Source organism: Otolemur garnettii, unplaced genomic scaffold, assembly GCF_000181295.1.
Source record: "Otolemur garnettii isolate 467f Iridium unplaced genomic scaffold, OtoGar3 scaffold00136, whole genome shotgun sequence".
In the NCBI taxonomy this organism is placed as follows: domain Eukaryota; kingdom Metazoa; phylum Chordata; class Mammalia; order Primates; family Galagidae; genus Otolemur; species Otolemur garnettii.
In genome coordinates this window covers 1,631,929-1,639,353 of record NW_003852531.1, presented here as the reverse complement: position 1 = coordinate 1,639,353, position 7,425 = coordinate 1,631,929, and the positions used below count along the sequence as shown (strand labels likewise).

General features: G+C 42.0%; 1 protein-coding gene across 1 annotated transcript in view; it reads right to left on the bottom strand.

The window, feature by feature from the left end:
* Positions 1–7,425, bottom strand: part of SLC24A3 (solute carrier family 24 member 3) — a 517,777-nt gene that overhangs the window by 67,906 nt on the left and 442,446 nt on the right. The window lies entirely within an intron of this gene.

Here is a 7,425-nt window from a genome sequence, read left to right as displayed (position 1 = left end):
AAAAAAAAAAAGAGATGCTGGGATACGGAGTCCATTGCTGGAAACTGAGGCAGCCCTGGTCTACAGGGGATGGGGCCACTCAGTGCTGAAGGAGGCAGAATAGCCAGGGCCAGGCATCATGGAGAGGAGAAGTCACCAGGAGGGGAGGGAACTGGACTCCAGGTTGGGACCCAAGTTCTGGAGGATGACTCATTTCTCCCTGGTAAGACCTTCAAAACCTCTTTTTGGGGGACACTTAGCATTTTTACTCCATTCACAGAGTGGCCCCACTTTGGCAGACCCATAGAAAGAATTCTAGGAGAGTCCACAGCCTACATCAGCAGGCAGTTCCTGGGTGGTCCCTGACAATTTCTTGGAAAAGCATCACCTGCCCTGTGGCCACAGGATATTTGTCTGGCTGTCTTTGGCCTTGACCTAGTAAGTGAAAAAGGACCCAGGAAATGTCAGCACACTCAGCTGGGACAATGCTATGCCAAGGTCAACAGCAAACGAGTGACTGCAGGGACAATGCCATCTTCCAAGCTTTTCTGTCCCTGACTGCTGTGCCAGTCTATAAAGAAGGACTGGGCTAAGTCAAACTAGAGCAGGCTTTCTGGATTCAAATAACATGAAAAACATGACTTAAAAGCACTATAAATGAATAATGAGGTCTGTCTTTTTCCATTAATGCATTCTTCCACTTGTTATATAGACACTTAGGTATTTTCTATTGCTAATTTTACCTTATTAGGCTTCTGGAGGTGAATCTAAGTTACACATGACACTGCTGTCAAGAAGAGGGTTCACATCACAAAAATCCCTTTAGAGCAAACATACAGTATTCTGTACCCTTTTATCATTCTCTCTTTGCATTGTAAATGCTTAGAACCTGTGGTCATCACTTACCATCTATGGAGTAGATTAAATTGTATGAAATTGTTCATGTTCCAGCAAGTCATAAAAGGTTGTGAATATTTATTCAACTTATTATAATCAGGCAAATGGACTTGAAACGTGGCAAATTATCAATTCTGAATTTCTTTAACAAGTCACTTGGGCTTTTAGTGAAAGATGGCAAATTGAACACATACCATTACTTTTGCTTTTTCTTCTTACATTATAATCGTATAATAGTGAAGGGAGTTTTTTAAGTAGGCCATATACCCATGGAGCAAAAAGAATAGAAGAGCTCATCAGAGCAACAAGATTTTGGAAGCTGGAAAAGAGAATACTTTGTAATTCAGTTGACAGTGGGGCAAGTTCTAGATGTGGGGTAAATATGAGCCAGCACATAGGGCAAGTAAAGAACTGTTCAAGAATTTAATCTGCAAATTTTCTGCCTCACTTTAGGCAGACTGGTTACTTACTGCCCATGCTCTCCTTAACAGAAAATAAGAGATCTAACATTTGAAAAACAGCAGTGCCAGAAAACAGAGAGCAGGAAATAATCAAATAAATAATTTACAAGTCCTGCATGCATTTCAAAGAGAAAGGGTCCTCTAAGTCTGTTCATTGAGTACACACATACACCACCCCCACACACACACATACACAGAAAGACAAAAAAGAAAGAAAAAGAAAAAGGAAAAAAAGATGTGCATTGAGGCACATAGTTATAAATTTGAGAATACTGGAACAAAGAACTGACTCTAGAAACTACCAGAGAAAATAAAAAAGGTTTATACACAAAGACAAAGACATGGAAAGTTAGAAGAAAATGGAATAATGCTTTCAAAATCAGAGAAGAAAATGATTTAAATCTGGAAATCTGTGCCTGATCACATTATTAATTAAAAATTAGAAAAAAAGAAAAATTAAAGTTTAGATGTATCAAGAAATTTACCTCCCATGTGCCCTTTCTGAAAAAGCTACTAGAGGATATATTCCACCAAAATAAGGGAGTACACCATTGCTACATAAAATTATGCTGCAATAACCATAATAACCAAGCAACTAGAATCTATAATGATATTTAAGGGAAGTTTCCAGAGTGATGGTGAAAGAAGTTTCTAAAAGGATGGTAAAGGTAGCCTCTCCAATGGAACTTTTGTAGTAGGTTTAGAAGGGAACCTAGCCAAATTAGAGCTGCTCAGAAGACTCCAGAAGAAATGATGCAAAAAGCATAAAATTGATAGAGCATCTGATAATTCTGAACCTCCAGAAAGGATATTAAGAGCTCTGGGAATAGAACGTAGAAAACAACAATAAAAAAGACAATTATAAACCATAAGGAGAAGAGAATATGTCTAAAAGAAGATGAGTCATTTATATATTAATGATTCAGCTGTGAAGAGTGGTCACATAGTCATAATAAAATAAGCGAACTATTATCTAATTGAACTTGAACTATTATCTAATTGAACTTGAACTTACAAGTTCAATTAGAATGGGAGGGTTGGATAGGTAGAGCTAAAAGAGACCTAAACCCTCCTCTTCTATACTGTGAAGTCAATGGAGAATCCCTGCAACTGAAATATCAAATAGTTGCCATCTAAGCAGGTTATTTAGAGATATTGAGCAAATATCAAGAACAGCCAAATTAAAGGAAAGTAGTTGCTTCAGAAGAGTGGTGAATTTGGGCTGGTGGGACTGAAAGGTGGTTATTTTTCACAATAAGACTCCTAGAACTGGTTGCCTCTTCAAGCTCTGCATACATGTAAGTTTAATAAAAGTAAGTTAGAGAAAATTATATAACAAATTTCCCACTTAGATTTATTGCTGCAAGAAATACAACCTTGCACTAGACCTAAATGACAAATTGGGGTGGATGTTGACATATTTTTTCTCTTTATAAGTAGAATAATTTTCAATGTCTGAATTGTCATTAAATTTCAGCCCCAGACTCAGAGCCTACCCTATTGGGAAAAACGCCCCAATTTTTTTTTTTCTATAGAAGTGCTGAAATAGAGCACAAGAAGGAGTCAAATCAAATAGTAATTTTCTATGGTCTAGAAGGAATTTATTTGTTTATTTATTTATTCATTTATTTATTTTTGAAACAGAGTCTCACTATATTGCCTTGGGTAGAGTGCAGTGGTGTCACAGCTCACAGCAACCTCAAACACTTGGGTTCAAGCAATTCTCTTGCTGCAGCCTCCCAAGTAGCTGGGATCACAGATGCCTGCCACAACACCTGGCTGTAGAAGGAATTTTTAAAAGGCATAAACCCAAATCATTCATAATTCTGCAGTAGTTATAGCAAGAGCTATAGTCATGAACTCATGTCCACTTCTGCCTTACTTTTCTGAGACCACCATTCGCCACAACAGCAAGTATTTATATGACACTTCCTGTAAATAAGGAGCTATAGAAGGGTATCTAATTTACTCTTTGAAGCAACCTAATAAGGTCAGCCTTGCTCTCATTTGTCAGCAGTCTGGGCTTGGTGAAGGTGGGACCCTTGATGAAGATGGTATTTCATCAGTGGGAGAGAATTGGGATTTGAACCCAGGAAGCCTGGGTCTTAATCCCCATTTCCACATATTATACTAAATTATTACTGCCTTATAATTATACTATATTATTACTTCCTTAGGGAGGTAAAGATGAAAAACAGACATCCATTTTTGATTGCCTTCCAGGGGAATTTTCTTTTCTTTATTACTTTTTTAAGCCATCAGAACAGGTATGTTAGAGATGGTAGACAAAGGCGGGAATAGTTGAAGGCTGAGAAACAAAAAAGCAGGGACCACAGCTAAATACAAAAGTATGCTGCTTGTAAAAGAATCAGGGTAAGTAATCCAAGCAGCAAGGAATTATTACAAGGATTATTGATATGGATATGGGAGAGGTATATTCTCAGTATGGATATGGTCTAGCAGGTTCAGAATCAGACAAGATTGAAACTACTTATCCATTTGGCTAGTTCAGTTTATAAAAATATAACACCAATACAGCTCATTGGTGACTAAATGTTTCACTTTTTCACAAACAGGCATCTACGGGTCTTCTGGGGTCTCTGGTCTTTGCTTCTCCGTGAGGGATTTTTACCTCTAGATCAGTGGTTCTCAACCTTCCTGATGCCGTGACCCTTTAATACAGTTCCTGTGGGTCATGACCCACAGGCTGAGAACTGCTGCTCTAGATGAAGGCTGGCGCACAGTACGGCAGAGGGACGGCAGAGGGACGTGTTAGCACCTCTGCATCAAAATGGGAGTCTCTTTGCCTCTGCTGGCAGGTGTCACCCCAGCCACGGCATGCTGATGAGAAGACAGCTCACTCTCCATACATAGTAGCACTTGCAAAATGACCGCAGGGAAGAAAGACAAGTCACTCTGGTGAGGAGACCAGAATAGGGGTCCTGGGGGTAAGCTCACAGTGAGTAACTCTGCCCTTGACCTCATTAACCAATAATACAGATGGAAAAGACAGCAGAAGCCCATGGCTGGCCACTTCCTCCGTAAATTCAGCCAGAGGCTCTATTTCCCCCTATAGCTCTAGGAATCCCTCCCAGCTGGAATTTCATCCTGATAGTTTTGTTTCTATTTCTGGAGTGCATTTCTCACAATCTCTATCAGATACGCTGTTTCAGTTTCCTTTTTCTAATTTCATTTACTTTTGGAGTGGTATAGAGCCAAGAAAAACAAAATCAAACTTCCCAAACAACGTATTCTACTCTCTTCTGGAATTCAGGGTCCTTCTAGGTTAGAAGTGATTGGTTATGATAAAATCATATATTATCTGTATGTAGACAAGTATTGTATGTCTATATACAGCTATTTCTATACGTGATAACATACACACAGGTATATGTGGAGAGAGTTGTCTATATGTAATATTTATGACTATTTTTCTTATAAATTTGACATGGCTTTTTTTTTTTGCAGTTTTTGGCTGGGGCTGGGTTTGAACCCGCCACCACTGGCATATGGGACCAGCGCCCTACTCCTTTGAGCCACAGGCGCCGCCCTGACATGGCATTTTAAAAGGCACAAATACCTCCAATTTGTGAGTACTTGCCTTAAAAAAAAATACTGAAGCGACGGAACATCATAACAGTGACACGACATAAAACATAAAGCTGCTGTTGTCTCCGAGAAATGTTGTTATTTCACACAAATTTCATGGAAAAGGGACTTGAAATATCATAACATGCATTTGGTTCCAAGCTTTTGAGCTGACACAATTTCTACAGCCAATTGTCATCTCAGGAAATACAGCTACAGAATCTGGAGCTAGGACTGGGTGCTGGACTGTCCCTGAAACAACCTGAGGATGTCAAAAGTTCGGACATGCCTGATGTGGGGTTTCTTCCTGGGTGGTGTCTTAGTGCTGCTGTCTGCCTGTTCATTATTTCTGAACACTTTTTCAGTACTTCTGTGCTGAGAAAAATCTCTGAAGTACAAATAGCTTCTGCTTCCTGGAAGTTCACAGACAGTAATAATTGGGCTATATAAAAAGACAATATCATGGTTTTGCAGAATAAATTGAATTTGTGATTATTAATCTTCCCAACTAGGAACATAAAATAAATTCATATTAAAATGTTTTTTTCCTGAGAAAACTCATCTTGATTTCTGGTTTTGTGTGAGGAAAACCAATGATAAGTAAATAAGCTATTCTGGAGATGTATTTATAGAAAAATGAGGGCCTGACAGACGTGTAGACACAAAATAATCTCCTGCATGCTCCTCACTGGTCTTGCTGAACAATAACCCTGGATGCTTGTGGTGACAGGAGACGCCGTGGCACTCAGTCATCCCCAACATCATGTGCAGTAGTTTTCACATTAAATGTAGTTACCACTGGCTAGGTCTTCCCAATTTGGTAGTCCTTGCATATGTTAGAATTCTCAGGGAGTCATCTCGGCTGTAAGGAAGAAAATGCTGGGCCGGTGGTCTCAGGGCTGTTGCCTGGCCTGGCCAGGTGGCCCTGGAGCCCTTTCCTTACTCTGGTTACCCGGTGTAGGGGCATCTGTGTTCATTGCCAGGCACTGACGAGCCAGCATCCAGCACCTAACATTACTAAGTACTTGCTACAAGCTTATTGACTAAATATAGGGCACTTAGGGTAATTTCATTTAACCAAGTTGTGTGTTAGCTTAGCTTCAACCCAAAACAGACCCAGGTTTGAGGAAAACAGTTTATCTGGGGAGGAGATTCTAGGAAGTATTGTTAGGGGAGCAGTGGAAGAAGGACAGTGATAGCCACAGCGTGGCAGTGGGTGACTGCAGCTCAGTCCAAATGGGGACCTCTGGGACACCCTGCAGAGGGCGGCCCACCCCTCGTCTCACCCGTGGGGAGAGGGAGCCGGGGTGTTGGTCCACTCACTCCCATCAGTTATTGGTTGGGGGCAGCCCCCAGGGGGGTTAATTCCCTGGCACTTCCTGCCCCAAGGACAGAAAATATGGGCTTCAGGGATGAGGAGCCCTTGGGCAAAGAAATGCAGGACTTACTCGGGGTGGGGGGGGGGGGCAGGGGAGGGGGACAGACTGTAAAGGTGAGGGGTCATGCATAGGGTCTCGGCAGTAAACCCCCAAACATGGGTTTACTCAGTAATCCAGTAATCAGAGTAAGCGTTTCCTACTAATGTGCACGTGTGCACACACATACACACACACACAGGCACACGCACTCACACACATAGGCACACACACTCACACACACAGGCACACACACTCACACACACTCACACACATAGGCACACACATACACTCACACACACATAGGCACACACACACATACATACACATAGGCACACACACGCACACAGGCACATGCACTCACACACACATAGGCACACACATACATGCACATAGGCATACACACACAGAGGCACACACATACACACATGCACACACAGGCACATGCACTCACACACACATAGGCACACACAGGCACACACATACACACACACACACACATAGGCACACACACATGCACACATAGGCACATGCACTCACACACACATAGGCACACACAGGCACACACATACACACACGCACACATAGGCACACACACACGCACACATAGGCACACACACACGCACACATAGGCACACACATATAGGCACACACATACACACGTGCACACATAAGCACACGCACTCACACACACAGGCACATGCACTCACACATAGGCACACACAGGCACACACATACACACATGCACACATAGACACACACACATGCACACAAAGGCACCCACATACACACGTGCACACACAGGCACATGCACTCACACACACATAGGCACACACAGGCACACACATACACACATGCACACAGGCACACACACATGCACACATAGGCACACACATACACACGTGCACACATAAGCACACGCACTCACACACACAGGCACATGCATTCATACACACATACACACACACACACTCACACATACATAGGCACACACATACACACACGCACACATAGGCACACACACATAGGCACACACATACACACACACACATAGGCACACACACATGCACACATAGGCACACACA